Raw genomic sequence first — 15,921 nt, forward strand, 5'->3', positions numbered from 1 at the left:
TGTCTTCTGCCACTGTGCCAGTGAGTCTGGCATCCCCATCCCGCTTTAGATCTGTTCCCTAGCCGCCTCATGGTCCTTGCAACCCTTCCCCTGTGTAGTATAAATTAGTGAGGGATGCTTTCTTAATTGAGAGACAGAAAGGGCCCTAAGCTTGAATCGATACCTAACAATACAGCCACTCAATTGGTAGCGCTATCTAATCTCAATTCTGTCTTAAAACAGAACTGCTTACCTTAAGGGATTTTATTCGTAAGCCTACCCTCATAAATATTTCTGCCAACCAGATATGGGGCAGCCATTCTTCCCATTTCATGATTATAGAAATGGAGTCCAGAAGCATGTTGGAGTTTGCTTATTAAAGTCGTGGTTTAGCTAGACTAGAAATTGGAGTCACATTAGGGTTTGGGACTGCACAGCTGTATCGTTCATACTATTTGGTGTTCTTTCAGAATGTTTTGTCACTTCATTCTGACTTCTTCCTGTGCCTTTCCATAATTGTCCCCTAAACAAACCTTGACACAAGCCTGTGATTTCCCTGTTTTAGTGAACGGCAGGAAGCACCATATCATCCAGGTTTTACGCACTGGAGTCATTGATTCCGTACTCCCCTGGTTGTCTAATCTCATGAAGCCACATAATCCACTAGTTCTCCATGTGCAACCTGCCTGCTTTCCTTGCTCTCACCACAGTCACCATCACTGACCCTCAGACCTTGTTGTCATACTAGAGGTTATGGTGGTCTCCAGGCTTTTTGCCTACAGCCTTTGCCTTCTGTATTCCCTTATCTGGGCTTGCTGGACCTCCCGTCTACTTCTATATCTATCTTTTGGTGTCCGGTCATTTTTTAGGGGCCCTTCTCTGCCCCTGGAAAATCCTGCCATTATTCCCAATAAGGCTCTGACCTCTTCTCTGCTTACTTTGCCCTTTTATTTAGGTAATTTTATTCACTCTGAGTAGATGAATCTCAGGGTTTTTTTTTCTACTACCCCAGACCCTTCCTCTGAGACCATTGTATGTCCTCATTTGCCTTGAATGTCTTATAGATACTTAAACTCAACAGGTCCCGAAATGACATAGTCCCCCACAAGCCCGCTTAGTGATTCCTATCTGAGGAAATGCCACCACCATCCACCCAATTTCTCAAGCCAGAAACCCAGAGAGGCAGCTGATTATTCTCCTGCTCTCTCATTCATTAGCCACACCCAGTCAAACATGAGGTCTTCTGGTATCAGCTCCCAGTTACTCCTGCATTTGTTTGCTTTTCTCCAGCTATGTGATCATGGTAAATTAACCACTTTTCTCTTCTTTGACTTTATCTGTAAAATGGGGACGAGAATAATCCTCTTAAAATTGTTCTGAACATTAAGTGAAATATCTGACACAGAGCAAGCATTCCATTAATGTTAGGATGGTGAACACCCTTGGCCACCATGTTTAAAAGGACTCACTGGCCTGGCACGGTGGCTCACACCTGTAATCCCAGCACTTTGGGAGGCCGAGGCAGGTGGATCACGAGGTCAGGAGATCGAGACTATCCTGGCTAACACGGTGAAACCATGTCTCTACTAAAAAAAAAAAAAAAAAAAAAAATTACCCAGGCGTGATGGCATGCATCTGTAATCTCAGCTGCTTGGGAGTCTGAGGCAGGAGAATTGCTTGAACCCAGGAATTGGAGGTTGCAGTGAGCGGAGATCGTGCCGCTGCACTCCAGTCTGGGTGACAGAGTGAGACTCTGTCTCAAAAAAAAAAAAAAAGACTCACCACGAGTAATGCAATAGCCTCCTAACTAGTATGTCCTGGATAAAGATGATCCTGGTCCACTAGGTTCTTTTGGATCTACTTCTCCACCTTCACCTTGTACTGATACTACCCCTTTCACTTTTTTCTTTGAATGTCAGTGTTGCGTTCTGGTATGGCAGGCTTTGTTGGGAATGGTCTTACCCTTTTCTCTGCCCCCTTCTTTGTGTGTCAGACTCATTTCACTCTCAGTTACTCAGGGAAATAGTCCTCTAAAAAGCATTTTAAAATATCCTGCATTCTATATTTGTTTCAATGTCTGTCTCATTTGGTAGATTATAGGCTCTGTGAGTCCTATCTTGTTCCTGTACTGTTTTTTTCAGATTATAACGCAGTATATGGCAGAGTAGCAGACAATAATCGAAAGTTATGAAATTAATATGGTTCACATTACTCTATCGCCAAAGCCAGAAGGGTTTTCTTCCCCTTCTCACTGTTAGATTTCCAGGGCCCCTCTCTGTAGTACCTAGGGCACTTAACACATGGCGTTTGTTATTGTGTTTATTTATATTTGATCTTTCCCCAACTAAATTATAAACACCTCAAGAGTTCAGATCAGTTCTGCATTCGGAACTGCTATTTCTACCACAGCTTCTAGTTTAGAGTAGGAGCCAGTAACTGAAAACATCTTGTTGAATTTCCTAAGTCGGAGGTGCTTTGGAAATTCCTTTTGTTCCTATTCTGAAATTATCTTTGATCCTCCATCTTTCCTCTTGTGGTATGCTTTGTGGTTATGAATCTCTTCTTTCTGTCCACAGTATTAAATATAATCAGTAGCAAGAAGTGGGTGGAGGACAGAAATGCACTGTGGTGTCTTGACCTGTCTGGTACTTATCATAACTTTCCTAGGAATTGACCTTGGTGGGCCGTTACTGCCTTCTAAATAAAGTTCAAACCCCTTAGAGTGGCATTCAGGACCTTCCACAGTCTGACCTTAGTGAACCCCTTCTGTCCTTATTTTCCACTCTATTTTTTATTGCATGCATCCTGTGCTCTAGCTTAATGGTTTTCAATCCTGTCTGCACATCAGAATCACCTGGGGAGCTTTAAAAACCGAAACCAGGGTCCTGGCTTTGGAGATTGTGAGTTAATTGGTCTGGAGTGAGTCCTGGGTGTGGTTGTTTGTGAAAGGTCGACTAGTAATGCTGATGGAAGGCCAGGGCTGGAAACGACTGACGAGCTCAGTGTTTCCCACGGAATATCATCTCCTCTCCGAATTTTGAGGAGAGAGGGTCCCAAAGCCAAAGAAGCTTGAGTCGTAATTGCGTTTAATGTGCTCCTTTCCAAAAATGTGTAGCGAACACTATCAAATGAAAGGCTCTGAGATATCCAACAGTAAAGAAAACTGTTTAACTTTCTTCACAGTGTGTGAGGTCATCTGACCAGGGACCCCTTTATGTGTATAATACTTGTTAATAACATCTGCAACATGTGGTGTAGAAAATGTTGTGTTTAGCCACATCTCAACTTTTGAGTCGCTTCTTTTTTTGTCCTTGCCTGATCATGTCATCCAAACCAGACCCACCTCCCACCCCAGGGCTCTCTCTTAGACCCCCTATTTTGTCTTCATAGCACTTCTCAGTATCTGAAATTCCTCTTTATATACTTGTATGTGTGCTTCTGTCTCCCTCCACCTATGATGGGAGCTCCCTGACGGCGGGGACTTGCTTGTTTTGTTCACCCCTCTGTCTTCATTCACCTACAATAGTCCTGACAAATAGTAAGTAGATATTTAATAAGTATTTGTTGAATGGGCAAAAAGGCAGTAATACATTCGTGGTTTAGGTTTTTTCTAAGGTATATTTGTTTAAATATTTTAAACTGCTTACAGAATTTAATTTAAAAGCTACCTGAAGTACATTTTTAGGAATATAGGAACACAATAGTTTCCTTTACCTTTAATTTTCTCAACCTGCGTAGTCAAGTATTAAAAAAGAAGAAAACAAACAAAAGTAGATGTGAGCCTGATTATAGGGAAAATGCTATGATTTTTCTGATTATAGAGAGTTTTCAGTCTGTGGTCAGGGACTTCTTTTTTCTCATTTCTCAGCCTGTCTCAGGTGGCTTCCCCCAGCCATTGAAGGAGCTTGAGTGAGCCATCAGTGAATGGTAGTGGACTTTGTGTGCAGTACACCACCCCAACAACAAAAACACACAGAAACAGGCAAGGAATTAGTTTAAGTAAAAGCTTCCTAATAATTAAAACCCTCCTGCAGTGTGAGAGTGTCCAGACAGGTTTGTCAGGGACAGTGGGGAGGCAGTTTGTGTATCAGAATCCATATGTGGAATCCCGGGTTTGGTTGCCTGCTACTCAGCACGTGATGCTGCAGCAACTCTTGGACCTCGTTCAGAAGGGATCTGAATAGCCTGTTCTCTCTAGGGGTCCTGCCGCAGCTGTGCCCATGGCTCCCCAAGCCTGGCTCTAACTGTCTTGTTTTGAACAGGGTTAATAAGTATGAACTCATCTACACATTGTAGTGTGTATAATTCCTGAGCTCCACCACCACACCTTGAATTATTAGGAACTGTCCTTTTACTTCCTGTGAACCTAGTGATGCCATCGCATGAGTAGGCCCTTTCCTTGGGCTATTAAAATCATCAAGTTGGTGCACTCGAGATAACATTGTAGAGATTTCTCATGAACGCTGTATACAAGGTGCTCTCCCAGGGTGCTGTCTAACAAATTCCTCAGTTCAGTGGGTCTGGTGATTAGCAATCTGGTATAAATAATCTCAAGAAGAAGGTTAAGCTGCATTTCCTTTATTATATTTTAAAATAATCTTTAAAACACATATTTTGCCAAGGTTTCGGATAGGAAACTTTAATCATTTATTCACCCGTTAGGAATTGTCCAGAATGAATTTGCATTTCCTTTTGTTGCACACTACGATAATTTATTATTCTTTTGAATAGCATGGTATCCTAAATGCCAGAAAAGATGTGTGATGGGAAGCTAAATAAACCATACCAGAATTTAAGCAGGTTTTCTGGATAGATATTCCTTTGTGGTTGATATATTAATGTGCTTTAGCTACAGGCATACCTTGTTTTACTGGGCCTTGCTTTATTGTGCTTCACAGAAACTGTGTTTTTTCACAAATTGAAGGCTGTAGCAACCCTGAATGGAGCCGTTCTTCCAATAGTCTGTGCTCACTTCATGTCTCTATGTCACATTTTGGCAACTCTCACAATATTTCAAACCTTCTCATTATTACTTTATCTGTTACGTGATTTGTGGTTAGTGATCTTTGATGTTACTATTGTAATAGTTTTAGAGTGCCGTGAACTGAGCCCCCATCAGACAGCAAACTTAATTAATGTATGTGTTCTGACTGCTTCATGCTATTCCCCCTTCTTTCCCTCTCCTCAGGCTTCTGCATTCTCTGAGACAACAGTATTGAAATAGGTCAATTAATAACCTTACATAGGAGGGCCTCCAAGTGTTCAGATGCGAGGAAGAGTCTCACATCTCTCACTTTAAATCAAAATCTAGAGATGATTAACCTTAGAGTGGAAGGCATGTCGAAAGCCGATGAGCCAAAAGCTAGGTGTATTATGCCCAACAGCCAACTTATAAATGCAAATGCAAATGAAAAGAAGTTAAAGGAAATTAAAAGTGCTACTCCAGTGGTAAGAAAGTGAAACAACCTTATTGCTGACATAGGGATAGTTTTAGTGGTCTGGATAGAAGCTCAAACCAGCCATGACATTCCCTTAAGTCAAAGCCTAATCCAGAGCAAAACCCCTCACTCTCTTCAATTCTGTGAAGGCCAAGAGAGATGAGAAAGCTGCAGAAGGAAGGTTTGAAGCTAGCAGAGGTTGGTTCATTGGGTTTAATGAAAGAAACCATCTCCATAACGTGAAAGTGCAAAGTGAAGCAGCAAGTACTGATGTGGAATCTGCAGCAAGTTATCTGGAAGATCTAGCTAAGATCATTGATGAAGGTGGCTACGCCAAACAACAGATTTGCAGTGTGGATAAGACAGCCTTCTATTGGAAGAAGATGCCATCTAGGACTTTCATAGCTAGAGAAGAGATGTCAGTGACTGACTTCAAATCTACAAAGGACAGACTCCCTTGTTATGTAACTAATGCAGCTGGTGACTTTAACTTGAAGCCAATGCTCATTTATCATTCCAAAAATCCTAGGGCCTTTAAGAATTACACTGAATCTACCCTGCCTGTGTTCTATAAATGGAACTACAAAGCCTAGACGACAGCACATCTGTTTATAGCATGGTTTACTGAATATTATAATCCCATTGTTGAGACCCACTGCTCAGAAAAAACGATTTCTTTCAAAATATTACTGCCTATTATTGGTGTACCTAGTCACCCAAGAGCTCTGATGGAGATGTGTAAGGAGATTAGTGTTTTCATGCCTGCTAATACAGCATCCATTCTGTGGCCCATGGATCAAGGAGTACTTTTAACTTTTAAGATTTACTATTTAAGAAATACATTTTGTAAGGCTATAGCTGCCATAGATAATGATTCTTCTGGTCAGTCTGAGCAAGGTAAATTGAAAACCTTCTGGAAAGGATTAGCCATTCTAGATGTCATTAAGAACATTTGTGGTTCATGAGAGGAGGTCAAAATACCAACATTAATAAGAATTTGGAAGAAGTTGATTCCAATCCTTGTGGATGCCTCTGGAGGGGTTCAAGACCCTGAGGATGGTCTTTGGGGTTGGACCTTGAAGATGTGACTGAATTGCTGCAATCTCATGAAAAAGTTGAATGGATGAGAAGCTGCTGCTTATGGATGAGCAAAGAAAGTAGTTTCTTGAGATTGAATATACTTCTGGTGAAGATGCTATGAACACTGTTGAAATGACCACAAAGAATTTGAATATTACATCAACTTAGTTGATAAAGCAGTGGCAGAGTTTGAAAGGATTGACTCCTCTGAAATTTCAAAGAAATTCTGTGAGTAAAATGCTGTCAAACAGCATCCCATACTACAGAGAAGTTCTTTGGGAAGGAAGAGACACTCAGTGCTAATAAGCTTAATTATTGTCTGTTTTTGAGAAAATGTTATAGCCTTCCAACTTTAAGCAACCACCTCCCTGATTAGCTGTCAGTATTCAGTGAAAACCCTCTGTCAACAAAAAGATCATGGCTCACTGAAAGCTCAGATGATGGTTAGCATTTTCTAGCAATAAAGTGTTTTTTAATTATGGTGTTCTATATATATATATTTTAAAGACATAATGCTACTTCACACTTAAACTATAGTACAAACATAACTTTTATGTTTGTACTGTACTGTAGTACACACATGCACTGGGTAACCAAAAAATTTGTGTGACTTGCTTTATTGTAACATTCACTTTATTGTCGTGGTCTGGAATTGAATTCACAATATCTCTTGTGTATGCCTGTATTCCCAAACAATTTTAGCATGCCCACAAAAAAAAATTCATGAGATTCTAACCACCTAAACTGTAGTTTCTTCTATTTATTCAACAAAAGCATATTGAGTGTCTTTGACATAGCAGCCAGTGGGGCTGTGCGACAAAGCTATCTGCCTTGGAGCCTACATTCTTTAGAACCTTACTACTAGGGGTCTGGTCTGTGGACCAGCATTTTCAGCATCACCTTAAAGTTTGTTAGAAGTAGATTCTGAGGCCCTTTTCCAATTTGGATTTTAACATTTCCAGGTGATTAGTATATACATTACTGTTAGAGAAGCAGTAGTCTAGTCTATGTAATCAAAAATATATATGAGGTAATTTCAGATGATTACAAATACTGTCAAGAGAAGACAAAACTATAACGGGCCAGAATGTGGGAGGAGAAGGAGTAATTGAGGATGGTAAGTGAAGGCATGGGAGGGAGTCTCCTGTGGCCTGAGACTTAAATGGTGGGTGGAGATGAGCCATGGGAAGATCTGGGGAAGGTGGTTCCAGGTAGAGGGAGGAGCAAGTACAAATGCTAGGAAGAGGGACTGTCTCCTCGTTCCTTGCTGTGCCCTCTGCTCCAGCCAGGCCAGGGCCCATTTATTCACTTGCTGACTGTGCCTGCACCTGGAAGTGTAGTGGAAGAGTAATGGCAGAGCGGTATCTCAGTAAACGGGAAAAGGCCAAAACTTGGATTTTGATAAGAGTGGCTACTCATAGTGAGAAAACAAAGGGATTGTAAGGATGTTTTGGTAGTGACAGCTTCAAAGAATTGAAATTTTATGTAATTGGGAGGAGGGAGAAGAAACCACTAGAGGCCATATGCTAGAATTGGAGGAAGAGGAAAGAAAATACTGAGAAATGCAAGATAGATGGAGATTTCTTGAAAAACAGAGAAAAGAAGTAAACAGACAAGGAAAGGAAAGGAAAGACAAGGAAAGGAGAGGAAAGACCAAAAAATAGAGCATGGTGCTCTGTATAAAAGGTGGCTTCTTTCCCTGGAGATAGGCATCCTTGATGAGAACTAAGGACGATTAGTCTTGTTTTGTTTTGTGTTATTCCTATATCCAAAATTCCTTTGTCTTTAGGTATCTCTCACATCATTTTGATCACACATATCATGTTGGGAAAAATCAAGATGAATGATCTCCATTTACTGTGGGCACAAGGAGTATTTTCTTCCCTCTACTGTGGCTAAGTATGGAAAAGGTTAATTGTAAATCAGCATTAAAAGACAACCGTACATTTATTTATGTCAGTAGGAAAGAGGAAGTTGTGAGAGAGAGAGAGAGAAGGAGGAGGAGGAAGAAGAGGAGGAGGAAGAAGAGGAGGAGGGGAGGGAGAGAGAAGAGAAGTAAAATGTAAAGCAGGCAGCTGGCAAGGCTCGCTCTGACACACCGGCTGAGGAAAGAACTATTCGTAGAACTTGGGTGTCTTAGTAATCAGAGTAATCAGGTTCTCTGACCGGTTCCACCTTGTTCTGTGCAGGCTGAAGGTAAGCTCTCTAGAGAAAGTAATTTTCTTTCCCTACTCCCACTGACATCCCACTTTTCCCTCCCATCCTTTCTTTCCATTTTCCCTGCCTCTCCCCTCTGGTGGAACTGAGTATAACAGTGGTAACATTGGTTACAGTGTTTTCCAGACTTGAGAATGGAAATGATTTGACCTTGTACAAGTAATTGGACGTCTGGCACAATGATTGTCATTCTCAACCTTGATAATTTATCTCTCTCGATCACTCTTAACCTTATAGCAGTATTTAAACATAGTAACTAGAGCCCAGAAGATGTATGTAGGTGGATAGGCACCTATCTAGGATTTCTTCTAAAGATATACCTCTAGAAAGCTCACATGGTGGGAGGAAAAAGAGGGTGCCTTTTTTTTTTTTTTTTTTTTAAACCATTGTAAAAATGCTTCAGTAAAATATAGCTTTAGCTCTAGGGATAGATTGGAATAGTTCCATGAAGTGTAGGCACACCCTGATTCTTTTCAAGGACTTTGTTCTGCGTATTCCCACGTGAGCACCACAAACAAGAGCCCCATGTATCTTGTTAGGACAAATAAATGGGACACGAGAATATTCAGTTAACTGAACCACACATAGGGTACTTTAAAGCACACTTAACATGCAGTAAAATAACATAAATATGAGTTCAACACGCAAACCACATTGACATTGCTGGTGGTATCATCATTAGTAAAATCATTGTTTTGGTTAAACTCCCTGGGGGAAGCAGTGGAAGGGAGGTATGGGGGTTGTGAAAAAAGGTTCAATATTGACACTTTCACATTGTTTAAGATGATACAAATTGACTACCCTGTTATAGACAGTATCCTTTTCTCATGGGAGTAAGTAGGATGGGCAGAGTTTTTAAAAACAGCAAGTCTTAGTTTTAATCAGTCCTTTAGGAAACGATAGATGGCCTATTAAATCAATTCTTATAACGTTATCACTTTGTTTTATTGCTTTATTAAGCAGTAGTAGTTTGTTTTTTTTTTTTTTTTTTTTAACAAAATAAGCACTCAAACAAATAAAGCTTAGGCATGTGGTTTACCAACTTGCTAGCAATACTGTCAGTATCTTTGGTCTAAATCTTTAAGCTTTATTCCAGTCAGGTTTTTTTTTTTAAAAAATACCTAAGATTAGTGTTTTTTTTTTTTTTTTTTTTTTTTTCTTTAATTTCTTTTTTTTTTTCTTTCTTTTTTTTTTTTTTTTTTTTTTTTTGAGACGGAGTCTTGCTTTGTTGCCCAGGCTGGAGTGCAGTGGCGTTACCTCGGCTCACTGCAAGCTCCGCCTCCCGGGTTCACACCATTCTCCTGCCTTGGCCTCCAAGTAGCTGGGACTACAGCATGCCCGGCTAATTTTTTGTATTTTTAGTAGAGACGGGTTTCCCAGTGTTAGCCAGGATGGTCTCGATCTCCTGACCTCGTGATCCGCCCGCCTCGGCCTCCCAAAGTGCTGGGATTACAGGCGTGAGCCACCGCGCCTGGCTATAGTTTAATTTCTAGGGTACATGTGCACAACGTGCAGTCTTATTACATATGTATACATGTGCCATGTTGGTTTGCGGCAATCATCAAATCGTCATTTACATTAGGTATGTCTCTTAATGCTATCCCTCCCCCAGCCCCCCACTCCCCAACAGGCCCTGGTGTGTAATGTTCCCCCCACCACCCCATGCCCATGTGTTCTCGTTGTTCAACTTCCACCTATGAGTGAGAATATGCAGTGTTTGGTTTTCTGTCCTTGTGATAGTTTGCTTAGAATGATGGTTTCCAGTTTCATCCATGTCTCTGCAAAGAACATGAACTTGTCCTTTTTTACGGCTGCATAGTATTCCATGGTATATATATGCCACATTTTCTTAATCCAGTCTATCACTGATGGACATTTGGGTTGGTTCCAAGTCTCTGCTTTTGTGAATAGTGCCTCAACAGACATACGTGTGCATGTGTCCAATAATGGGATCACTGGGTCAAATGGTATTGCTGATTCTAGATTCTTGAGGAATTGCCACACTGGCTCCCATGATGGTTGAACTAATTTACACTCTCACCAACAGTGTAAAAGCCTTCCTATTTCTTCACATCGTCTCCAGCATCTGTTGTTTCCTGAGTTTTTGATGATCCCCATTCTAACTGGCGTGAGATGGTATCTCACTGTGGTTTTGATTTGCATTTCTCTGATGACCAGTGATGATGAGCATTTTTTCATATGTCTGCTGGCTGCATAAATATCTTCTTTTGAGAAGTGTCTGTTCATATCCTTTGCCCACTTTTAGATGGGGTTGTTTTTTTCTTGTAAATTTGTTTAAGTTCTTTGTAGATTCTGGATATTAGCCCATTGTCAGATGGGTAGATTGCAAATATTTTCTCCCATTCTGTAGGTTGCCTGTTCACTCTGATTATAGTTTCTTTTGGTTTCTAGAAGCTCTTTAGTTTAATTAGATCCCATTTGTCTATTTTGGCTTTTGTTGCTATTGCTTCTGGTATTTTAGTCATGAAGTCTTTGCCCATGCCTATGTTCTGAATGGTATTGCCTCGATTTTCTTCTGGGGTTTTTATGGTGTTAGGTTTTACATTTAAGTCTTTCGTCCATCTAGAGTTAATTTTTGTATGCAGTGTAAGGAAAGGATCCAGTTTCAGCTTTCTACATATCGCTAGCCAGTTTTCCCAGCACCATTTATTAAATGGGGAATCCCTTTCCCATTGCTTGTTTTTGTCAGATTTCTCAAAGATCAGATGGTTGTAGATGTGTGGTGTTATTTCTGAGGGCTCTGTTCTGTTCCATTGGTCTATATATCTGTTTTGGTACCAGTATCATGCTGTTTTGGTTACTGTAGCCTTGTAGTATAGTTTGAAATCAGGTAGTGTGGTACCTGCAGTTTTATTCTTTTTGCTTAGGATTGTCTTGGCAATGTGGGCTCTTTTTTGGTTCCATATGAACTTTAAAGTAGTTTTTTCCAATTCTGTGAAGAAAGTCATTGGTAGCTTGATGGGGATGGCATTGAATCTATAAATTTCCTTGGGCAGTATGGCCATTTTCACGATAGTGATTCTTCCCATCCATGAACATGGAATGTTCTTCAATTTATTTGTGTCCTCTTTTATTTTGTTGAGCAGTGGTTTGTAGTTCTCCTTGAAGAGGTCCTTCACATCCCTTGTAAGTTGGATTCCTAGGTGTTTTATTCTCTTTGTAGTAATTGTGAATAGGAATTCACTCATGATTTGGCTCTCTATTATTGGTGTATAGGAATGCTTGTGATTTTTGCACACTGGTTTTATATCCTGAGACTTTGCTGAAGTTGCTTATTAGCTTAAGGAGATTTTGGGCTGAGACGATGGGGTTTTCTAAATATACAATCATATCATCTGCAAACAGAGACAATTTGACTTCCTCTTTTCCTAATTGAATACCCTTCATTTCTTTCTCTTGCCTGATTGCCCTGGCCAGAACTTCCAACACTATATTGAATAGGAGTTAATAGCTAAGATTAGTTTTATGTGTTACATGTTATTAACACTTTTGTAAAACTGATTTTGATGAAGTAAAATGGAGTTGTCAGTTTAGAGCAATAGTACTACTTGAACATTTTTCCTTACGTTTAGTCTGGATTTTAAGTTAGAAAGAATTTCTCATTAGTCCTCTGACTTTTTAATCTAGGGTCAGGCAAGATCAGTTTCAGAAGTTGTACAGTTTCTTTAGAAACTTTGGAACAAATCAAGATATTTTCCGATTGAAATTTTAAAGAATTGCAGTCTTTGTTCTCTAGTGGTGAAGTGAAGTGATCAGGTTGCAAGATTTATTTGTGTTTATTTCAAAAGTATTTCAGTTAGGGTAATTGGGACTACTTTGTCACCTTTTAAAATGTTGATATAAAAGTGGATGAACGTATGTTCTTGATAAACATTTAATAAAATAAATGGATTCATCTTTTAAAAAATTTTGGCAAGAAACTGCTGTGTTGAAAACTAATGGTAAAATGTTTTTCTTCAGGAATGTTTCCTAAAACTGTAATTGCTTTAAGTTAGCTGCTGAAGTGGTTTCCTAATAACGCTTTGTTATTCTATTTTATTTCAGCAATACATATGTAGTAATGTTGTTCCTATTTTGATGAGAGACAAACCCATGAAACAATTTTTAAAATCAACAATTGCTTTTGATATATCCCTTTGATTACTGAAATAAAGCTATTGGTACTTTCACCCAAGTTTATTATGTTTTTAAAATAAGATTTGTGTCTTTTAAGGAAATCATATAGGCTGAAATGATCCAAATAAAATCAGATTATTATATCAGGTCTATTTCAGGGAATGTAGTTAAATTCAAGAATAGGGTCAACTAAGTTTTTGTCTCTTAAATGATTAGTAAAATTTGTTACATGATAAGGGAAATATGTATTTGGTATTGTGTGCTTTAGTATTTGTTACTTTTTAACCTAGTGATTGAGTTACAGCTTTCTTTTCAATGCATGACATCACTTTCCCTTGATGTAAGATAGTTGATACATTTTCCAGTGATTTTTGAGTGTTGGAGTATGAAGAAATAAAGGATAAAATACTCTTTTCTGTGTTTTCCTGTTTTGTGACTACCTGGTCATGCTCCTAGGCCACTTGTCTATCAGTACTGTAGAGTTAGCCTGTTGACATTCACGTGTCAGGTGTTGAGTGCGTAGCCAAGGGATTTTCATAGAATGCCTTTTTTGTCATTACGTTTTTCTGAGATAGTTTACACAAACCAAGGTTTTCTTTAGCAGGGATGGTGATCACTCTTATTGATTTTTGTTGTTGTTGTTGTTGGAGAATGGTGTAAAGGTGGGAAATTTTGAGAGAAAGGAAATAGAATGGTAGTGAGTTGAGGGCAGGAAAATACATCTGCAACCTTTATTGGTTTTTAAGTGAATATCTTGATAGGGAAGATATAATGGAATTGTCAAAAATTGTTAATGTGTTTGACAAAGTGTGACTGCCTGTACGATCTTTTTGTTAACATTTTGACATGAACAATTGTCCTTTTATTGGGGCTATTAATGCTATTTTGGAATATCATGGGCATCTAAAGGCAATAGTTTAGCAGTCTCCATAAAGCATCAAATACCATTATAATGTCTAGTAACCCTAACAGCAATATTTCAGAATCCCTGCCTGTTTAAATGGGCTATCTGTGAATGTACTGGCTCAGGGATGCATGACCCACATCACCTATAAATTTGATTGGAAGCTAACAGTACTGGCGTAGCCTGATGGATAGCAGATTAGAGCCCTGATTAACCATGTGATTCAAATACTGGGAATATATTGTCTAAGCAAGTTTCATCAGATGCAATCAGAATTTCAAGTGGTCAGATGAAATTCAAATGTGTGTTGTGGCTTTTCCTCCCCTATTGCTTTTCCTCCTAGGTTGCCTTTTTTTCTTTCTTTCCCCAAAGCTGAAAAATACTTCTTTGATGAATCTGCTCCTTACCCTAAAGCTGTCTGTCTGTTATTCATCAGAAAGCAGGTCGCAGTTCAGTGAGCAGAAGAAAAGATTTTAATAGAAGCTGTGCCAAGGGCTGTAATGCATCATTTTAGGGCCCTAATTACATTACAATGACAAATATCAATGGTGACAACAGCAATAACCTACATCCTTTAATGGCTGTGCTGGAAAAGGAGTTTGGGCCCCACGCCATTATATTAGACTCAGTTTCAAAACATAGGCCATTAGAAGTGTGTGTCCACAGTGTTATTGGTTGATCGCTGAAGCCCAGTGGAAAGGCCTGTAAATAAATGATGCCTCCCTAAAGCTGGGTCCTATGGGACAAAAGAGGTAAAATTAGATGACCATGGGAGCAGCAGTGTTTCCGAGGCAACTTTAGCTTTCAAAGTGAAGAATGACCTGCTTAATTTTATGAAATCACACACACATCCCACCCCCCAACTGCCAATTAGCCTGACCATGAAAATCCATTGGCATGACAACTTAAAGAAATTAAGAAGTCTTTTAAACAAAAGGAGACCTTTAACGAAAGTCTGGAGCATTTCTACCCTCCCGTTTCTGTTGTGTGTGTGTTAACTTACGTGATTGAGTAAAAAGACTCTTCTCCTTTTACATTTATTTTAAGAAAATGTAGAATTTTTTTTTTTTTTAAAGTTGCTCAGACTTAATACAGCCTAGGTCCAAAATTTTATTTCACCAGATGAATAAGTTTCCTTAGAGTAGTTTTTATTGTCTAGATTATGTAGGCAAACTAAAGAACTCAGTTTTCTTATGTGCCCACACATTTTTCAGCCCTCCTAGCAAGGGACTATTTTATTTATGTAAACAACATAATGAAGAAAATATGCTTGGCAGATGGTTCTAAGCATTAGAATCATCAGTTTGGTCTGCCCCAAAGTGTCTCATTATCTTTTATTCTCTCCCCGTCCACCTCTCCCTGCAAAAAGCTTAACAACCAAATGTCTTTGAGACGCAGTACTTTCAGCCTGGCGAATGCTACTTTATTTTCTTAGCTCACCCTGGAATTTCACCCCATAACCACTGTGGTATGTTCGTCCAGGTGGAGAGTGGTTTGGTGATTCCCATTGCAGCTCTTCATGGTGGCTTAAGCATGCTTAAAGGATGGCTAAATGCTCCATGGGGCCAGTGCAGTAAATTAAATCAGGTCAGCACAGTTGGGTCCTTATTCACTGCCGCTTATTGGTGCTGGGTTTTTGTCCATCTTGTTAGGAATGCAGGCTGGAATGGAAAGCTTAGGTTTGAAACTTCATGGTGAATTTGTGTTTTCTTTTGGCTGGCAAAGTTTTTAAGGTGCTGGCATTTAAAAGATTGCATAGCTACACAGTTAGAAGGGTTGCTGATGAAAGAAGGAAGCCTAGATTGCACAAGTAGAGTGTCACTGTCATTCTGGTAATGACTTGGCAAGAAAAGGCATTTTGGGCCTCTCATAAAATGAGGAACTGACCCTGGATGGAATTTAAGAATGTCTTAGGGATAGTAATTGCTTTACATTTTCTGTCTTTCAGTTCTTCTTAGCTGTCTTTCCTCCATTCCATCATTAAAATATAAACTATTTTGTATGTATGTGTATTAAAAAAACTATGTTTATACATCACAAAATATACAAAGCACCGTCTGAAAATACAAATTAAGATAAACATTGGTAAAGCTGTGGGTAACTTTTAAAGAAAACATGTAGTGGTTTTTTTTGTTTGTTTGTTTTCTTAACTTACTGTAGCATCTT

The 15,921-nt window shown here is 39.3% G+C and overlaps 1 protein-coding gene across 9 annotated transcripts in view; it reads left to right on the forward strand.

Annotated features, from left to right (window-relative positions):
- Nucleotides 1–15,921, forward strand: part of LOC108542653 (transducin-like enhancer protein 4) — a 159,590-nt gene that overhangs the window by 22,658 nt on the left and 121,011 nt on the right. The window contains exon 1 of one of the 9 annotated variants that reach the window (XM_017892742.1): nucleotides 8,575–8,693. The exons of the other annotated variants lie outside the window; for them this stretch is intronic. The gene's annotated coding sequence lies outside the window, so the exon portion shown is untranslated. Of the gene's footprint in view, nucleotides 1–8,574; nucleotides 8,694–15,921 lie in introns of those variants that run through there. 9 annotated transcript variants of the gene reach the window in all.

The sequence above is a fragment of the Rhinopithecus bieti genome, unplaced genomic scaffold (assembly GCF_001698545.2).
Source record: "Rhinopithecus bieti isolate Rb0 unplaced genomic scaffold, ASM169854v2 scaffold_19708, whole genome shotgun sequence".
NCBI lineage: Eukaryota > Metazoa > Chordata > Mammalia > Primates > Cercopithecidae > Rhinopithecus > Rhinopithecus bieti.